Below are 21,951 nucleotides of genomic sequence, written 5' to 3' on the forward strand. Positions count from 1 at the left end.
AATTAATTACTGATATATGAGAAAACTGCAAACTTATTACTATGCCATTAATCTACACAATGTTCTGGGCTTAAAGTTCTTATTTGTTTCTCAGTAAAGTAATTAAAAAGAATGGCTTTCCCTGGTGCATGATTTTAAAGTCAATATATTTTAGAACTCCTAAATAAATAGTTTGGAAGCCCGGATCTGCTTGTACATTTAGATACTTAGAATTTAATCTTTTTATTTCAGATTATAAAATGATAAATTTCCAAGATAACACATTTATGCTTGTAGTCATGTGAAGGGGAAAGAATGAAAAGACCACTTGGATATATAATACTCTACAACAGTTTCTCAACCTGGAATCATTGGCATATTGTTCAGATAAATCACTGTCATGGAGGCTGACCTGTAAATTGCAGAATGTTTAGCAGCACCCTTGGAGTCAGCCTACGAGATTCCAGTAGCACCCTTCTCTCCAGTGTGACAACCAAAAATGTCTCCAGACATTACCAAGTAAGTGTTCATTAGTGGTGAGGAGTAAAATCACCTAAGTTGGAGATCCACTGCACTCGAAAGGGATATCTAAAAATTGCTGCATTTAAAGTAAGAAATTAAAGTGGTAATTCTTAAGTAAACACCTTCAGTCACAGGGATCGCATTTCAGTTGAGAATTTGGAGTGCAAAATTATAGGCATGATCTGTTTATGAAGAGCAGTGTTATGGTGATTCAGTGTTAGAGAGAATTTGCACTAATAATAAAACACAGAAAATAAGTACCTAACATTCTATCTGAATAATATCATTTAACTGTACCAATGGCCTTTTGAGAGGGGTAGTATTTTTATTACCACTTCTCAAGAACAGCAGTCTTAAAGAAGGCACAGATATAACTAACTTCTCATATAGCTAGGATTGAGGATGTAGAACTCGGACTCAAATCTAATGAACCTTCAATTCTTTGGTCTTCTCCACCAATTCATTGTCACCTCTAGATCTCTTGGTGGTCAGTCCAATTCTTAGGAGGTCATTTTAAGAAAATGTTACTGACTTGAAAGATCTAAATTATGTTGTTGTATTGGTTTATTGTTGTCATTTTTGACCAGCAAGGGCAATTTATTATTTTTGTTTTACTGCTCACTCTAGGGAATTTGAATGTTTTAGCGATTGTGATATGGATAAAGGCAGTGTGTAATAGTCTTCAGGTTGACAAGTAAGATGGATCCATTTATACAGGGTTCAAATAACATCTCTTTAGAACTTCCCTAAGCATTCCAATCACTGTAGCCATGGAGATCTATTGTATTCTTTTCAAAGGTCCGTTAAAATAGTCTTTCCTTTTTTAATTTTTATTCAAAATGAAAAAGAAATCTAATGCTGATAAAGTTAGACTTGGATTCTTGAATTACCAAGGCATCCATAGAACATACTCTTTAAATAAAAGATGGTTAAACAAGCAACATCCAAGCCCTGACTGCCTAATGGCTGTGAGGAAATCAGAGCATCTGGCACTTCAGAACCATAACCAGCTTTCAGAGGGGCCTCATGACTGATGAATAAACATTAACATTATAAATGAATATCGATAAATATTATGTGTGGGTGATTAATCATATGACAACAAAAATAATTACAGGGGCACTTGTCTGGATCAAACAAATGTTTGAAAATAATAAAATATGCTTTGACTATTAGAAACCATGAGACCAACATTTATATAGAATCTAAAGTATACCTCTTTTTTTTCCATTAATATTCCAGAAATTATGGAAAGGGAGCTGAGGGGCAAAAAATAAAAATACAAAATTTTAACCCCATAATAGAAATTAATCAATGAATGTGACTAAAAATGTCATAATGACTAAGTTCATTACTTTAAAAATACTTTTAGGTGCATTTTCTGTACCACATAGTGCTTGGCATTGAGCTTATGGAACTGAACAGTCAAATATCATCCATGTCCTCATGAAACTTATAATTTGGTAAGCAAGACAGTCAATAAATAGGTAAGTGAAGTTTTAAAAATGAAAGTGTGGCAAGTGCTATGAAAGAAATAAAGAATGACTATAATAAAAGCTAATGGTTAGAGGTACTTTTCATGATACAGCCAGAAATGACCTTTCAAGAAGTGAGAGTTAAGCTGAGAATTAAAGGAGTACTAAGATCCAGCATGGGGAGAGGGAAGCAGAAAGCATTTAGGAGGAAGGAAATAATGTAAAATGTTCTGAAAAAGAAAGTTTGGTGGAGCTGGAAGAAGGTGAGGGTCATGAGTGAGAAACATGGTTTTTGAGGAAGGTGGAAAGCGGTCAGATAATGTAGGGCCTGATAGGCAACAGAAAGAGCATGGGTTTACTTCTAAGTGTGCTAGAAATCCATTGAAGAGTCCTCAGCAGGGGGATATTAGGAAGCTCTTGAAGTGGGATAGATGTGGCTTGATTAAGGCATGGAAGAAAAAGAGAAGTGATTGGTAATGACACACCACTTACAAAGAGAATTAAAAGGGTTTGCTGATAAGATAAACCACAGGTACAAGGAAAAGAAAGCAGAAAAAACAAGTTGAACCATGGAATTCTATCCTGAATAGCCAAGGTGGATTGTGATGTCATTTATAGGAATAGGAAGGACCGGAGAAGAGAGCAAGAGTTAAGGGGTCTGTTCTCAATAAATGAGATGTGCATAAGACCTTGAATTAGAGAAATTGGACATAGAGGCCTGGATCTCAAGAGAGAGAAAAGGGCTGAACATAGAAACTGGAAGTGTAGGATTTGAAACTAGTGGAATGAACAACCTCATCCGTGAGATGGTCCAGGATGGAACTCCAAAGAATGCTAACATTGAGAATTTGCAGAGGGAAAAAGGAGCTAAAGAGGGAGAAGGAGAAATAAAGGGGCTTGAATTAAGAGGAAATGCTAAGAATGCAGTCTCACACAAAGAATATATCCTGTTCATTCAACATATACTGTTTGCACAACTACAAAGTCAGGCGCTGTCTAAATTACTCATGATACCATGGTCAACAAGACAGACAAATCATTTGGTTCTTAGAGCTTTTGATTGAGAGGGAATGTACATTCCAAGAATTTGTGATTGGTTTGTGCTAAATGATTCTGACACATGAGGGAAAGAGGACACAAAAGCATTGTTTAGATTTGGCCACATCAAAGTCCTTGGTGATACTGATGTGAAGAGGCCCAGATTTGAGTAGTTCAGTGTCCAGATCATGAGGTAATGCAGGCAGCATATGTGTACTGGTCTTCTGAAAAAGTTGGCTATGTGAGAGATGTGGATAGGTGAACATGTCTACAGACAAGTGGAGTCATATATGTATTCATTTAAAGACAGAAGACTAGAGCATGTTGAAATGCTGATGGTAATTATCTCAAAAAGGAGGAGAAATTAATGTAGGACAAAAAGGACCAAACCACAGCAATATTTCTTTAAGAAGAGGTTAAGAGTGGGTGGAGTCTAGAGCATCCACAGAGAGATAGGCTCCTGATAGGAAGAGAAATGAAAAGAGAGATAAGTCAATACAGTAGATTTATTTTATAGGACTGGTGGATGAGTGTGTTCTCATTTGATTGCTTCTAATGTCCTGGTGAAGTATAATATTAGCTGGCCAGCCAGGAAAGAGAGCATGAAAGGATCAATGCAGAGGAAACATCAAATAGGCATCAGAAAAGTAAAAAAAACTTTTTTTAAAAAAAATATTGCAGGCCAGTGCTGACTGCCCATTTGAAGGTTTATGATTGTGAATTCAGAGTAAGACCACATGCCTGGTTCTGTCATACTTTCCAATCATATTGACCACTCTACTTGAGTGGGAGTAGATATGGCAGAAGCCACCCTAAGCTGGAGTGTGCTAGGTGAGTGAGGCTGAGAAAGAGAGTCAGGAAAGTTTTGGAAGTCGATGGTATTTGTAAGGTATCAGTTCTAAAGGTGAACCATGGAACATAAAGGGACAAGAAAGGAATGTGAAGAAAGAACAGGGTGACAGATGAGAAGCCAAGACTCTAAAGGGCCTCAGTCAGATTCTAAAACAGAAATTCTATCTATCCCTAAAGGGTTTGACCAGACTTTAGACACATAACTCCTTTGATAATGTGATACTCTGTGGCCATGAAGGGATCCCCAAACAATAATGATCTCAGGTGTCTAGCTTACTTGTTTCTGCCTGATGTCCCACTCTCATTTTTCATTATCTTGGAATCATCCTATCTTTGACAGGTAGGGAGGGCTGATGGCTTCCCATTAAACAAAACTGGAGACACTACCTGCATGTAAACTCCAAACAAGCACACTATCTAATTTACCTGGATTAGTACCTGTTATGTATCAGCTAAATAAATGGAATTTACCTGCAATAAGACATCTGTTCCCTTAAAGAAAACACACATTGGGATACTTAGAATATGGTATGTGACTGAGAAAAAGGAGAGTTCTATAGCTGAGATAAATTAATGCAGTTCAATTTTGGAGAGGCAAGGCCAGAAAAGCATATATCTGGACAGCCTGGATGGGACAGCACAGCAAATAATGCCAGTTAGCAAGAGGGCATAAAAGAAAAGATGGATTCTGCTAACTTCTTTCACTTTGCAGCTTTGACTAGCTCTACCCACAAATAAAACTGCTATTTTCTGAAGCCAATCTAAAAATGCAATCCAAATGGAAATACTGTGTTTCAACATAGAAGGAACTAAAGTCTAAGGCTGAGGTAATGTTTCTGGGAAGTCAGAATTGCTTTTGTAAATAATCTCTTTGATTCTGTTGTATGTTCATTTATAAGTAATTAAGTGCACATGCACACACACACACACACACACACACACACGATAGCAACTCAAGGAACAGTAATGTCATTGACAATAAAAGTAATAAATAGGCCCTGGCTGGTGTGGCTCAGTGAACTGAGTGCCGGCCTGTGAACCAAAGGGTTGCCAGTTCGATTCCCAGTCAGGGCACATGACTGGGTTGCAGGCTGTCACCAGTTGGGGGCATGTGAGAGACAACCACACATTGATGTTTCTCTCCCTCTCTTTCTCACTCCCTTCCCCTCTCTCTAAAAATAAATAAATAAAATCTTTTTAAAAAGAAGTAATAAACAGCAGAAAATTAAAAGAACCCAATAAGGCCCAGGAAAAAAATATAACAGGTTTAATCAGAAGAAATAAAATATTTTCCAGGCCCTGTTACAAAGACCACGAGTGTCAAAAAAAAAGAAAGTGGTATAAATGGGACAATTAAAATTGATGTGGGGAAGCGGCGACAGATACACAGATGAGACAGGGATACATCTGTACAGAACAAATAGCCCCAGCAGAATTCAAACGTGAGATTCAAACAAGAGATGTGCCAGATGTGAAGCGGAGCAGCAAAAGATGAAGTAATTTGATCTGCCCACTGCTGCACAGCCAAGAAACCTACAAGTCTCCCAGGTTGATCCTGGACCTATCAGGCACCTTATTTCAGTTAATCATGTTCTCCTCTCTTCAGCCATTATGCGTATCTGATACAGAGTCAGGATTCTGAGGATGTGATAAGCCATTGGCGATGATTACTCACCTCATAGACATGCATACCCATCTTGCCCTACTGAGCAGACAGAACTGATATTTTCCGTAATGTAGAGAGGGATTAGACAATTTGACTTCCCCATTAGAATACTTCTCATGCTCAGTGATAGATGGATTCTTGACAAATTGGTTATGGCAGCAAACATTTAGCAATATTATAAATGTCTGTGTTCATGAGTAACCTTGTCCTTGAGATATTTATTAGAGCATGAAACAGACAGCTTCATAATCGATCACCTAATCTACATTGGGAAAGAGGGAGGCTGGGGGCTTCTTCCTCCTTCAAAAATGTACACCAAATGGTGGCAATATTAATGGAGTACCTACTATGTCAGTTCTTTACATACATTTTTCATTAATTCATTAACAAGTGTTATACAGTGTCTATGCTATGCTGAGCACTAGAGGGAGCCAGGAACAAGACAGGCAGGATCTCTGTCCTCAGTGAACTTGAAGTCTAACCTGTGGGCAGTCCACTGACAAAGTCCTACTCTTTCGTCTATGCATCACCACCTCTTATGTACAAAAGTTGGTGATGCGTAGAGCCCCTTCTAGGATGAAAATATTCTGTAATTCTGCGCCATCCAATATGGTAACTACTGATTGCATGTGGCTATTGAGCACTTGAATTGTGGCTTGTGCAGATAAAAAATTAATTTTTCATTTTATTTCATTTAAAATTTCATTTAACTAACCACATGTGGCTAGTAGCTACTCTACTGAACAATGCAGAAGGGAGGCTAATGACCTAAGATATTCTACCCACAGATAATAATTTTGATGGCAAGCATATTCAGAAGATGGGGAGCTGTGACAACAGCTGTAGGGCACAAACAAAAGGAGTGACTTGGTAGGCATGCTTGCCTCCACAACACAGTTGCTGCTGCTCCTGCCTCTTCTCCCTACAAAACTCAGATCATAATTTTCCTGAAATAAAATCATCATTTAACTTTTTAAAATGTCTCAGGTCTTTGGATCCTCAAGCACCATCTTCATTTTATTTATTTATTTATTTTAAATTTTATTTATTTATTTTTAGAGAGAGGGGAAGTGGGGAGGAAGAAAGGGAGAGAAACATTGTTATGAGAGAGAAACATCAATCAGTTGCCTCTCACACGCCTTCACCCAGGGACCTGGCCCTCAACTCAGGCATGTGCCCTGACTGGGAATCAAGCTGGTGATCTTTTGGTTTGCAGGATAATGCCCAGCCCACTGAGCTACACCAGTCAGGGCCATACGGTAATCTTTTTAATTCTCACAATAAATCCATAAAATAGGTAATGTTTTTACCTCTAATTTAGAGATGAGAAAAAACTCAGAAATTAAGTCTCCATAGTCACACATCAAGTGAGTCATCATGCTAGGATTTAAACCTAAGTGATTGCACTTCAGAGTCTTTTAACCTTATCTAGTGTCAACCCATGAGACTGGATTCAGCATTATGAATTTATGCGGTAAGGTCTTATACTTGGTGTTTTATGTAATTAATTAAGGTTAAGGTTCATAGAAGTACTATCAGACTATTGTTTCTGCAGCTTGTGAAACCAGACACCACACTTCAGGAATGATGTTTCTATCTGATGGATCCCACTATAGTAATTCTACAAAGTAGTGAATTGTACACCTGTCAAAACCTGGACTCTGAACCAAGGAAAAAAGGATGCTTTCTCTTAGGCACTAGATGGGCCTGGAGTCAGGGGAGTGGAGATATTAGAGCGCTTATGGTAATGACTTGATTCCTACAATTTGAAAAAAAATTTTTTCTTTTTTTTAAAGTATATTTTATTAATTATGTTGTTACAATAGCCCCAATTTTTTCCCCTTTGCTTCCATCTGCCCAGTACCCCCCTTCCCTCCAGCAAACCCACCCCACTTAGTTCATGTCCATGGGTCATGCATAAAAGTTCTTTGGCTTCACCCTTTCCTATATTATTCTTAACAACCCTCTGTCTATTTTGTACCAACAAATTATGCTTCTTAGTCCCTGCACCATTTCATAATTTCTCCCCCTCTCCCATCCCAGCTGATAACCCTCCAAATGATCACCATATCTATGATTCTGTTCCTATTCTGGTTTGCTTAGTTGAATTTTGTTCTTGTTTTTTAAATTTGGATGTTGATAGTTGTGAGTTTGTTGTCATTTTAGTGTTCATAGTTTTGATTTTCTTTTTCTTAAATAAGTCCCTTTGACATTTCATGTAATAATGGCTTGGTGGTGATGAGCTCCTTTAGCTTCACATTGTGAAGAACTTCATCTGCCCTTCCATTCCAAATGATAGCTTTGCTGAACGCAGTAATCCTGGTTGCAGGTTGCTTTTCATCACATTGAATACTGCTTGCCAGTCCCTTCCTGCCTGAAAAGTATCCTCTGAGAAATCAGCTGATAGTCCTATAGGCACCCCACTGTAGGCAACTCTCTGCCTCTCTCTTGCTGATCCAAGGACTCTGTCTTTACCTTTCACCTTTGGCATTTCAGTCATGATGCATCCTAGTGTGGTCCCCTCTGGGTCCAGCTCGCCCAGGACCCTCCATGCTTCCTGGACTTGTATGTCCATCTCCTTGGCAAAATTTGAGAAGTTTTTCTCATTTTTTACAATACTTGCTTCCTCATTCTGCACTGGTTGACTGTTTTTTTCTTCCTTATGTTCCAAATCATTGATCTAAACCCTGGTTTCCTTCCATGCACCATTGGTTTTGTGTGGATTTTCCTTCATTTCACTTAGCATAGCCTTCACTTCTTCTCTTATGCGTTTGCCATATTCAAGCATATCTGTCAAGCCTGTGAGCATCTTTATCACCAGTGTTTTGAATTCTGCATCTTTTAGGTTGTCTATCTCCTCATCTCTTAGGTTGGCTATCTCCTCGTCATTTAATTCTCCCACTGGAACCTTGATCCATTTCCTCTTTTGGGCCATACTTCTCTGTGTCCTCATTCTTACAGGCTCCTGTGTTTGTTTACCTCCACGTCCTAGGTAGAGCTGTCACTCCTGTTAAGCAGTAAGGGGCAGAACCTTAGGGATTCATCAGTACAGGGTGACCTGTTTCACCACACTGTGGTGTTATATGTGGGGGAGGGCCCAAGAAGGAACAATGCCGCCTGCCCAGCACTCACCCCTTTTCCAGGCATCTCTCCCACTTCTGTGCTGGACTGGAGCCCCTCTAGTTGCTGCTTTGGCTGTTGTTCCCAGAGTGAGTGGGTCTGCAGATGTTCTAGGACCATGTAGGCCCTTTAAACAAGTCCACTCTGCTGAGACCTCCTGGCTGGTTTGGCTCAGTGGATTGAGCGTCGGCCTGCGAGCTAAGTGTCGCTGGTTCGATCTTCCAGTCAGGGCACACCAGAGAAGGAAAACTCTGACTCCAAAAAACCTCCGCTGCCTTGCGGCATACCTCTTCAGGGGAAAGGCTAAGGAGAAGGGAAACTCTGACTCCAAACCTCCGCTGCCTTGCGGCATACCTCCTCAGGGGAAAGGCTAAGGGAGTAAACCCCAACAGAAAACCCGGAGCCGGAGTCCCTAAGGCGGTTTGATGTTGTAGTCAACACCGGCAACTCCTGCGGCGCACCTGAAGCCAAGCTGTATTGACTCTGTCTTTCCCCTTGGATCCTTCAGCTGCGAAGAGAGGGGGGGTCTGCTGCATGGGCAACAGCTGGCCCTCCATATCACCCTGCCCAGGCTTTGTAGCTTCACTGGAGAGGACACTCCAGCGTCATCGCAAGATGTCGACTCAACACGGGAGGAGACAGATACCGGTTATAAGCTCATCCGATTGGCGAAGGAAACGAGCGCCAGGGGTCTCCTCTGACGGTGGGAGAGGTCATCGCACCTCACTGGACAGCTACCGCCCGCCTCAGCTGGGCAGCCCCCAGCCAATTAGGTGCCGTCTCGCCATGGCTCGCCTGCCCCACTGGGTGCGTGGGGATCAGAGAGGCGTCTCTTGAAAAGTGGGCCACAAAACACTCGCACCAGGCAATTCCAAGCAAATAACAAGAAAGAAGCCTCCAGCTCTTCGCCTCGCTAGCTGGAACATCAGGACCATGTGCCCCGGACTTACTGCAGACCTTCCGTGGATCAATGGTGCCAGGAAAACCGCCATCATCGACAGGGAACTGGTACGACTAAACATCGACATTGCGGCTCTACAGGAGACCCGGTTGGCTGACAACGGAACTATCAGAGAAACCAACTACACCTTCTACTGGCAAGGGAAGTCTCCGGACCAACCAAGACAGCACAGTGTTGGGTTTGCTGTGAAGAACACGCTTGTTAACTCCATAGAGCCACCCACAGGAGGCACAGAGAGATTACTTACCCTGCGATTGTCAACAACTTTCGGCCCAGTCAGCATTCTTAGCGCGTATGCCCCAACCCTCTGCGCCACCACCGAAGAGAAAGAACAGTTCTACCATGCACTGGACGAAGCGTTATCCAAGATCCCCAGAAGTAACGCTCTCTATCTCCTTGGAGACTTCAACGCAAGAGTAGGAGCCAACCACATGGCCTGGCGCACCTGCCTCGGAAACTTTGGGAGAGGAAAGATCAATGAGAATGGTCAGCGACTGCTTGAGCTTTTGTGTCACCACGGCCTGTGCGTGACAAACACATTCTTCAAGTGCAAAGAGATCGACCAGGTGTCATGGAGGCACCCCCGCTCCCGCCACTGGCACCAGCTTGACCTCGTCATCACCAGAAGAACGGATATTGGCAGCACCCTCCTCACCCGCAGCTACCACAGTGCAGACTGCGACACGGACCATGCCCTCGTGGTAAGCAAGGTGCGCATAATGCCGAAGAGGTTGCACCACTCCAAGATGAAGGGTCGCCCACGCATCAACACCAGTTGTGCCAGCAACCCAGTTAAGACCCAGCAATTCATCAACAGGATGGAAGATGCACTCGGCGAGGGAATGGCGGCAGATGACATTATCGAATCCAATTGGCCACGTCTCCGCGACGCCATATACAACTCTGCCATTATTGCTTACGGGAAGAAAGAGCGGAAGAACGCTGACTGGTACGAGGCTCACTGGGAAGAAATGGAACCCGTGATTGAGGCTAAGAGGAAGGCCCTACTGGCTTACAAGGCCACGCCCACTCCCAGTACACTTCAAGCTCTACGGGCTGCCAGGAACAAAGTCCAGAAGACCGCCCGCCACTGTGCCAACACCTATTGGCTAAACCTGTGCAGAAGCATCCAGGAAGCCGCCGATATAGGCAACGCACGAGGAATGTATGAGGGTATCAAGAAGGCAACAGGCCCAATCCCCTCCAAGATCGCCCCCCTTAAGTCCAAGACAGGTGAGGTCATCACTGACCAGGAACAGCAAATGCGGCGGTGGACCGAGCACTACCTCGAGCTGTACGCAACGAGGAACACCGTAACAGACACTGCTCTTAACGCCATCCCAGACCTACCAGTCATGGAGGAGCTAGACACCCCACCTACTGCGGCAGAGCTCGGCAAAGCCATCGACCACCTCGCTTGCGGGAAAGCACCAGGAAGCGACGGAATCCCTCCAGAAATCCTAAAGAGCGGGAAACCAGTCCTGCTTCAGCCGCTCCACCATCTACTCTGTCGCTGCTGGAAGGAGGGTTACATCCCCCAGGATATGAGAGACGCCAACATTATCACCATGTACAAGAACAAAGGAGACCGCAGCGACTGCAACAACTACCGGGGCATCTCTCTCCTCAACGTCGTCAGCAAAGTATTCGCCCGGGTCGCTCTTGCCCGCCTGCAGACCCTTGCTTCCCGCGTCTACCCAGAGTCCCAGTGTGGCTTCAGAGCTGGCCGATCAACAGTGGACATGATCTTCTCCCTACGCCAGCTGCAGGAGAAGTGTCACGAGCAGCATAAACCACTCTACCTCGCCTTTATCGACCTCACGAATGCGTTTGATCTGGTCAGTCGAAGCGGACCCTTCAGCTTGCTACAGAAGATTGGCTGTCCACCTCATCTGCTTGCTGTGGTCATGTCCTTTCACGACAACATGCACAGCACAGTGTCCTACAACGGCGCAACCTCTGAGGCCTTCCCAGTCAGCAGCGGAGTAAAGCAGGGCTGCGTCCTCGCGCCTACGCTGTTCGGAATCTTCTTCTCCATGCTCCTCCAATACGCCTTTAAGGACTGCAGCGAGGGTGTCTTCATTCACACCAGATCCGATGGCAAGCTCTACAACCTGGCCCGTCTACAAGCCAAGACCAAAGTCAAAGAGGTGCTCATCCGTGAGATGCTCTTCGCCGACGACGCAGCCTTGACATCACACTCTGAAGAGGGACTCCAGCAGCTAGTCACTTGCCTTTTCCACGCATGCAAGGAGTTCGGACTAGCCATCAGCCTGACGAAGACGAACGTTATGGCTCAAGGCACGGGGACTCCCCCATGCATCACCATCGACGGATACACCCTGGAGGTTGTCAACGACTTCACTTACCTCGGGTCCACCATCTCGAGCTCTCTGTCAGTTGACTTGGAGGTCAACCGGAGAATCGCCAGGGCAGCCACAGTTATGGCCAAATTGAACCGGCGAGTGTGGAACAATTCCAGCCTCACTGAGAAAACCAGACTGCGCATCTACCAAGCCTGCATACTCAGCACTCTCCTCTATGGCAGCGAGACGTGGACCACCTATGCAAGGCACGAAAGGAAACTCAACAGCTTCCACGTGAGGTGCCTGCGACGCGTTCTGCATGTCGCCTGGCAGGATAAGGTCCCCAACACCGAGGTGCTGAAGCGAGCCAACATGAGCAGTTTGCATGCAGTTCTTAGTGAGAGACGCCTCAGGTGGCTCGGCCATGTCAAAAGAATGGATGCAGGCCGTATTCCCAAAGACCTCCTCTACGGCGAGCTAGCAGAAGGCCAGAGGATGACAGGGCGCCCAAAACTGCGGTTCAAAGACATCTGCAAAAAGGATATGACACAATGCTCCATCAATCTCAACACATGGGAAGTTCAAGCAGACGACCGCCTAGCCTGGAGGCTCGCGGTCAGGCAAGGTACATCACGCGCAGAGGCTGTGCGCAACGAGGAGGCGGTCCAGAAAAGATCAAGGCGGAAGCAGCGTCAACAGCAGCAACAACAGCCATCTGCCTTCACCTGTAATAAGTGCAGCAGGGATTGTCACTCCCGAGTCGGACTGCACAGCCATTCTCGGCGGTGCAGATAGACTCTCAAGAAGCTACACCATCGTCTCTCGAGACGGACGGCTGCCGATGATGACTCTGCTGAGAGACTGGCAGTTTCTGCCTCCGCCCCAAACCCCACTGGTCTGCACAGTCAGAAGCAATGAGGCTTGATTTTCCCTGGTACTGGGACTGTAAGCTGCAAGGTCTGGTGAGGAGGTGAAAATTCTCCCCAGGTGTCCCTCCTGACTTTTTAGAACATGTAACTACGCTTTCTGCTGGCCGCCTCTGCTGCCACCGCTGCCACTGCCACACCGGGTCCTCTCCATCCTGGCTCCTCCCCTCCTACCTGTCTGGATGAGTATTTCTTCTTTATATCTTTGTTTGCTGGACTTCCTTGTAGTTTAATTTTTTGGAGCTTCTGGTTGTTTCTAGTTTTGAGGTACTTGTATTCCTTCCTAGTTGTGGAGGGAGATGCAGCATGTCTTTCTACACCTCCATCTTGTCTGGAAGTCCCTTAATTTTATTTTTAAAGTATATATTCATTTTTTCATGAGTAGCCTATGTTCATTAAAAAAATTGTAATACATTTAAAATAAAGAGACAAAGTACCCATAATTCCATTATCTTGTCTAAACCTATGTCGATATATTGACGATCTTGTCTGGCCATCATCCTACAATATACTTACATACTTACATACTCATGTTACCATCTCCTTTTTCTTAAGACTTTCTAAAAATTAGATTACTCTCAACATACTCTTCCAGGTCCTGCTCTTTGCACTTATCAACTTGTCATGAATACCTTTAGAAACATACAGTTATTTTAAATAGTTTTCCCACTTTTCAAAACTTGTCTGGGAACATACATTTATTTTAAGTTCTTGCATAATGTTCTCTTTTCTTGGTGGATCTTAATTGACTTACTCAATTCCCTATTTGAGAGAAATTAGGTTGTGTCTAATGTTTTGTTATCACAAATAAGGGTATAATAATATCTATGCCCATAGGCATTTGACTATTTTCTTTAGAAAAAGTTCTCAAAATAAAATGGCTGGTTGAAATAAGGCATACATGTTTTTAAGAATTTGATTCCTATTACTAAGTTGTTCTCTAAAAAAAGGTATTAATTTACACTCAACTGCAGACAGCTAATCCTAAGGTGTTCCTTGCACTGTGCCTACATGTCTTTCTGTAATTTCTCCCAGTGTTCTTTCTCCAATACTCACAGTCAACTGGAATAAGTCTCACAGCTCATCAATCTGACAAGCTGTGACTATGTGAAGACAGCTAACACATCTCCCCAAAGTTTTATCTTTTTAGTCTAAATATTTCACTTCCTTTAAACATTCCTCATATGAAATGGTTCCTAATCAGGTTTGTTCATGCCCCCATTAAAGTACTGCCCAAATTCAAATAAAATCTAGATAATAATAAACTAGCATTTAATGAATACTAAGCATGTGTGAGATTCTATTATAAATGCTTTTCATTTTCTTTGAATATATGATCCCTTCTCTAAACTGAATAGTGTCCTCTCAAAACCTATATGTTGAAGCTCTAATCCCCAATGTGACTATGTTTGGAAATGAGGCCTTTAGGAGGTAGTTAAAGTTAAATAAGGTCATAAGGATGAGGCCCTGATTCAATAGGATTGTCCTTATAAGAAGAGATACCAGAGGTCTCTATAGATGGGGGGACACAGTGAGAAGGGGGCCATCTGCACTCCTCATGGGGAACTTAATTGACCGGCACCTTGATCTGGGTCTTCTAGCCTTCAAAACTGTAGGAAACTAAGTTTCTGTTGTTAAAGCCACCCAATCTATGATATTGTCTTATGGCTGCCTGAGAAGAAAAAGAAAGCCCCATTTAATCATAAAAGCAATCGCAAAAGGTAGTTACTTTTACAATCCCCATGTGATAAATGGGGAAACTGAGGAAAAGAAAGGCTAAGTTACTCAAAATCTTCACACAGTTAGGAACTAGTAGAGGCAGAATTTGAATCCAGGAAAATTGACTCTAGAACCCAAACTCAAAAATTCCATGTTGTATATAGGAGAAACAAGATGGCGGAAGAATAAGTGGAAGCTACACTAACCTCCTCCCAGAACTAGTCTGGATTTACAACTTAATTTTGGAGAAATCACTTGGAATAACCAACCGAACACTAGCTGGAGAGAAGTCTTATAACCACGGAGAGACAGAAAAGGCCACTACATCACAACGTGACTGGTAGGGAGTGCGAAGACATGGAAGGACTGGCTGGGCTCCCACAGGTGGCAGATGAAAGGACTGAGAAACAGCTCAGCAGCCGGGGGATACCCCTGAGAAGGGCAGAGTCTAAACTCCCATCTGAGCTTCCCAGCCTACAGCAACAGAGTGGAAAGTAAAATAGTATCCAGCTGAGAAAAGCGAAAAGCCACAGGGTTTCTTGCTGGCCAGAGACAAACATCTGGAGAACAAGAGCTCTTAAGCAGATTAAATACAAAAATCTTTTGGCCCCCACTTACCCTGGGCTCAAGCGGAGGGAAGGCAGAGAGGACTGAAGATGCTTGGGGAGAGTTTGGTGTGGTGGCTTTGAGGGGAGAACTGGGGAAGCAGCTGACCGGGTGCCAGTGCTGACTCATCCCCAGTACTGCAGGCAGACCGTTCCCCTCCAAGTGGCGTCAGCCTGAGGGGAAGCAAAAGTCCTGCCTACAAGAATTAAGCTGCCACACCCATGGTCCTTAAGCCTGACAGCTAATCACAGATTGAATAGATTAACAACTAAAGAAGTCAGACAAAGGCAGTAGATCCCTGGAAGTCTCCAACAGGCTGCCTAGGCCCAGACTGGTATAGGACCTGACACCACCAAGGGTAGATCCAGGAAGTGCAGATCATTCTAAGAAGCACCAACAAACAATAGGAGTCACAAAAATGGGTAGACAGAGAAACAACCCCTCCTCGAAAGGAAAGGTAGAATCTCCAGAAAGAGTGCTAAATGAAATAGAGGGGAGCAAACCATCAGATATGGAATTCAAAACATGGATTATGGAGAAGCTCAATGAGCTCAGTGGAAACTACAAAGACCTCCAGGGAAACTACAAGGAACTCCAGAAAAACTATAAGAAACTTACTGAGAATTACACCAGCATGAAAAAGAACATAGAAGCTATCAGTAAGAGCCAGGAGGAAATGAAGAATACGATCTCTGAATCGAAGAACACAGTAGAAGGAATTAAAAGCAGGCTAGAGGAAGCAGAAGATCGGATCAGCGAGCTGGAAGACAATGTAGAAAAAAACTCCCAGACAGTGCAACAAAATGAAAAAAGACTGAACAAGACTGAAGAGGCTCTAAGGCAGTTGCAGGATAACATGAAATGTAATAATATTTGTATCATAGGAATTCCAGAAGGAGAAGAAGAAGAGCAAGGGATAGAAAACCTCTTTGAAAAAACAATGACAGAAAATTTTCCTAACATGAAGAGAGAAAGAGTCATGCAAGTCCAGGAAGCACAGAGGGTCCCAATGAAGATGAACACCAACAGGCCCACTTCAAGACGCATCATCATTAAAATGGCAACATTCAAAGACAAAGAGAGAATCCTAAAAGCAGCAAGAGAGAAACAACTAATAACATACAAGGGAGCTCCAATAGGCTTTCATCGGATTTCTCAGCAGAAACACTACAAACCAGAAGGGAATGGCAAAAAATATTCCAAGCAATGAAAAACAAAGGCCTACAACTAAGAATACTCTACCCAGCAAGACTCTCATTCAAAATGCAAGGTGAAATAAGGAGTTTCCAAGACAAAGGAAGGCTAAAAGAATACATCTCCACCAAACCAGCATTGCAAGAAATGCTAAAGAATCTGCTTTAAGAAGGTGAAGAAATAGAGAGAGACAGAGAGGAACACGAGTACAAAGGGGGGAAATGACAATGAATAAGTACTGAAAGAAAGAAGGAACTTCTATCATTTGCAACAACATGGATGGAACTAGAGAGAATTATACTTAGCGAAATAAACCAGGGAACGAAAGAAAAATACCTTATGCTATCACCTGTTAAGGGAAACTAATGAACAACACAAACAAATGAGCAAAATTGAACCAGAGGTATGTACACAAGGAATAAACTAACAGTAACAAAGGGGGATATGGGAGGGAGAGAAGGGGCAAAGAAGGGGGAGAGTCTAGTAAAAGAACATGTATAAATGATGCATGGACATGGACAACTGGGTGGAGACTGAATGTGGGAGAAGGGAGGGAAGGGAGCAGGGAAGCAAGGGGGGGGAATTGGGACAACTGTAATGGAAAAAAATTTTAGTGGGTGAAAAAATAAAAATATAAAGAATGGAAATGCAAGTTCAGTGAGTATTAGAAGGACAAGGATTTTCCTTCACACTGTATATTTTTCTCCCTATCTGATCCCTCCAGAGTTTGGCATTCTACACAAGTAAGTAATGACATAAGTTTCTTTGCATAAAACTAATAAAACCAGTTGTTAATAGAGGGTTTTTTTTGACTAAGACTTTGAGTGGAATGTCATGCCTAAAGGAGACATGCTTGGGCTCTGGTTGTTACCAAAAAGCCCTGAGGAACTGGGACCGACTTTCAAAGGTAATAAAAGCCCATGAGATAAAAGGCCTGGTACCGTGGTTGGATGTGTGGTTCACGGCAATCTTTCCAGGGAAGGAATGAAAGTTGTTTTCCTGAAAGATGGCTAGAAGGGACCTTAAGGCACAATGGAAAACCAGGAGGACCTGGGACAGACAGGTGTTTACAGGCAAGGCTGAATGCCAGGTATGTGGCTCAGCTTCTGTGCCCTGAAGGGCAGACTGAAGGTCACCCTAAATGTTCCTTGCGTAAGTTCCAGCAAAGCAGAATTAAAGATCATAAGTGATCATTTGCTGCTCTTGTTGTGTTTATGCAAATGAACAGGATAAATTAAAAATGAACTTAATGCAGTCCCTTTAATGACAAGGAGGGTAATCTTAGTGAGAAAAACTGTGATTCAAGGAAAATCACAATGCTCAGTGGTAGACTATAAAGTAGTGCCGCTAACTGTCTTTAAAGTTTATCTTCATTTAAAGTTTGTTTTGATTTGAAAATTAAACTATGTCTGTGGTATCATCAAAGATGTTTAATTTACAAGCAAGAAGAATGTCAAATGCCTTGCAACTGGATGTCTTTCCGATAAAACAATCCTACAGATTTAGAGACTTGTATGTGGGTTATGTTACATAAATTATCATGTGTTTTCTGTTTTCAAAGGGCATAAGCCTATGATCTCATTACCTGAGTGATTGTCTGTACGTATAGGCCTCACTTAATCCTGTCTGCATCGCTGCCTCCTGAGACTCAATGGTTTGGCTGAACTAAGTGGCTGGGTTGGTGAAGAATGAGGTGGTCTGTGGGCTTCATTTTAAAACTGGTTTCTCTTTTCTGTCCTAATGGCTTGGACAGAAACAGCCCAGAGGTCTGAGAGGGGGAAACCTAAACTATTTCCCTCAGCCCAAACTAAGTATAATGGGCAAAAGGGTTTTGGACAGGTGAGATGTACTGACACACCTTCCTCCAAAGAAGCCCTTCTTTTCCCTAATGTGGGACATTGAGAAATTAATACCTGTCTTTTGTCATCTAGTGGTTATGGATTGAATCATGTCTTTTAACCCTGTTGCCAAATCTGTTACCTCCAGAATACAACAAGGATGCCAGCCTGTTAAATCAAGCATGCCATTGTCTGGGAACAGCCAACCAACCTGGAGTCTGCATGATCCTTCCCCATGTGGGAAGGCCACCCTCCTCTCCACACCCCCACTCTTATTAGGGATTTCTGGACCCAAGGGTAGGTAGGACGATGACCATGTTCAGCTTGAAGCAGCTAAAGGAGCTCGAGACCTTCGCCCATTGTCCTTTATAAGATTATAAAAGGTCTTAAATCTGAGAGGGAGGGGTTGTTATTTTTTATTGTTAAAATAATTAATTAATTAATTAATTTTTAAAAAGAAGAAGAAGGATATATGAAAGGGTGAGACAAGAGAGCTTGTATGTACGACCCATGGACATGAACTTGGGGAGGGTGGATTGTTGGGGGAGGGGTGGTGCTGGGCAGAGGGGAGCGAAGGGGAAAAAGTTGGCACTATTGTAACAATATAATCAATAAAATATACTTACAAAAAAAATTCCATGATGTATATACACTGTCTCTTATCTCTTGACAAAATCTGTCTAGTCAAGATTGAAGATGAGCATCTCCCTTGGTCTAGAGTTAATACCTTTATTAATGCGGCTCAAGTTGCATTAACTCTTTTGGCAACCACATCCCATAATTAACATACTTAACATTTAGTCTGTTAAAACCTCTAAATTCTATTTCACATAAGCTTTAGGTAAGCCACAATTTCCCCACACCTGAAATGCAATTGGGATTCTTGTTAGCAAATGTACTTATTACAACTGAATTCAATCCAATTACAGAATTGCCTCACATTTCAAAATATCAAGATCTTTTGGGAGTCTGGTTCAAATTCCCTCTCAAGCTCTGTGGTACTCACAAATTAAATAAGCCTGTTTTATATAAAGAAACTGTGCCTTATAACCCATAAAATGCTGTGCATATTTGTCATTGTTATTAAATATTTCCATCCAAGTCATTGATTAATGTTTCCATCTCAGGGCCAACAAGGGAACCCTGGAACAAAAAACAGAAAACTTCCTTCCCTATTAGCATTTTTGAAACTTCTAAAACCCATTTTCCCCTTTGTCAGATATTATGATTTTGTGTGCCCTACCTTTCTTCTTTCTCCACTGAAGTAAAAGAATAGAAGCATTATTTTTTAATAAAAACTTACTTTTTTTGAAAAAAGAAAACTCTTAGTTACATATGTGACATATGATAAATTGAACCACACTTGCATAACACACAGTACGTAAAACCAAGATTTTATTGCTCTTTGCTTTCTATTTTTGCATTACAAAAACAGTATGTACATGTTTTTGTTTCTAAATATAAATAGTGCACATACTACCTCCTCCCCAAGGTGCCAATGTTTTAGCTTAAATGGGGAGCTTCTACCTTTCCTGCCTCCACACTCTACCCCCAACACCCTGCTGGCCCACTGAAAACCATATTTCTCCTCAAGGTGAGCATCTTGGGTGAGAAAAACACTATTATTCTAGACCAGTGGTTCTCAACCTTCTTAATGCCACAACCCTTTAATATAGTTCCTCATGTTGTGGTGACCCTGAACCATAAAATTATTTTTGTTGTTACTTCATAACTGTAATTTTGCTACTGTTATGAATTGTAATGTAAATATCTGATATGCAGGATGTATTTTCATTGTTACAGATTGAACATAATTAAAGCATAGTGATTAATCACAAAAACAATATGTAATTATATATGTGTTTTCCGATGGTCTTCGGCAACCCCTGTGAAAGGGTCATTTGACCCCCAAAGGGGTCGCGACCCACAGGTTGAGAACTTCTGTTCTAGACCAACTCATTGGCCCCTGCAGCATACCCCTGCAATAATACCAGAATGTTGTCACTTCCCTTCAAGATGCCCTGAGCTGAGCAGGGCTCTGAAGGGTGCTAGGCAAGCAGACAGGACAATTATATGCTGGGGCTCCAATTGCAACCTTGGGATCACTTTCCTTTCTTGCTGTCCTCCAGGCATCTGAGCAAGCAGGATTCTATTATCTCTGATTCCCAACTTCACCATTTTGACTTTGCTGCCCACATCAAAGCCCTTACATTGCATTTCAGCAGATCCCCAGGGTCTGTCCCAAGGTTTTCCTGGCACGTTTCTCTCTTCTGGCATGTGAACTTAATTCAGAGCTTTAGTTGAGTCACCAAACAATATCTTCACTTCAGCCCAATTATTCCTTTTCTTTTTCTTTAATAGCCTTGGGCCAATGTTGGTTTCCAGAAGTCCAGTCTCATCACAGCCCACAAAAGACAGCTCACATCCATCAGGCACTCATAAGTGCTCATACAATATGAACATTCTGTCCAGGAAGGTACATCAACCTTGGGCTCCCCACAGCATGAAGGGGCATGCCTGATCCCCCACACCTTACTGGACCACAAGCTAATCTGTAGTAAAAATGAACATTATGTCTGTGAATCCTTACAGGCTGAAAGCATTTTTTAAGTTTAACAAACTTGAAGGTGGCAGCTACACATCACCCTTTCTGGTACACTGATTTCAAAGGCTACCTCCACGTGCCATTAGACAAGCATCCCAGTGCCTGTGACAGCACAGGGCTTTCCCTGATGTCTCCATCTCTGTTTGGTTATTAACCGTCTACTCTTACAGGCTTTTATGGATTCAGTTGTGTCCCCTTTAAAGTCGTGTATTGAAATATGAGCCCCAATACCTCAGAATGTGACTATATTTGTACATAAGATGTTGGCAGAAGTGGGCAAGTTAAAATGAGGTCATTAAAACTTAATCCATTATGACTGATGTCTTTATAAGAAGAGAAAATTTGGACACAAACTGATAGGGGGAAGACAGTGTGAAAATACAGGGAGAAGTTGGCCACTACCAACCAAGGAGAGAGGCCTCAGAAGGAACCAACCCTGCCCACACCCTGATCTGGGACTTCCAGTCTCTGGAACTCTGAGGAACAAATTTCTATTGTTTAAGTCACCCAGTCTGTGGCACTCTGATATGGCAGCCCAGTGAACTAATGCACTGATAGAGTCTGACCATATTTTTACCTGATGGTGAGATTTAATAGGTCCATGCAGACTTTCACATCTTAATGATCCTGGGCTCACATTATCAATAGTAACAGGTGGACACAAACTTTGTTGTCACCTCAAGACCTTTGATTGTGACCTGAGCAACTGAACTTCTTGGTGGAAGAGCCTAAGCTTGTGCACTCACATTCATTTCAGGGCACCCAGAGCATGTCCTTGAGACTGGACTGCTGGAAACCAACATTGGCTCAAGGCTATTAGCAGATGCTTCTCTAAACTCTTTGCAAGTGGGCCCTCTTATAAATCCCAGAGTAAATCCATTCATAACAAAAAGCAGGAGAAGCAGCACGGTGACTCCTAAATCATGTGCTGGCAAAAAGTCTTTATTCTCTTGCTGCTGAAAGCCTTGCCACCAAAAAAGAAACCATGATACATATTAATCTCAGAAGTAATGTGTCTGGAGGTGACATGGTTCCTGCAGAGTGGAGAGGATGGCCTATGAGGCCAGGTCTCCAAGCTTCCTCCAGCACTTTTGTTCTGTGCCAGGAACATGCAAATCTACTCTGCCCTACACATTCTCACCCA

Source organism: Furipterus horrens, unplaced genomic scaffold (genome assembly GCF_987537825.1).
Source record: "Furipterus horrens unplaced genomic scaffold, mFurHor1.1.pri manual_scaffold_12, whole genome shotgun sequence".
In the NCBI taxonomy this organism is placed as follows: domain Eukaryota; kingdom Metazoa; phylum Chordata; class Mammalia; order Chiroptera; family Furipteridae; genus Furipterus; species Furipterus horrens.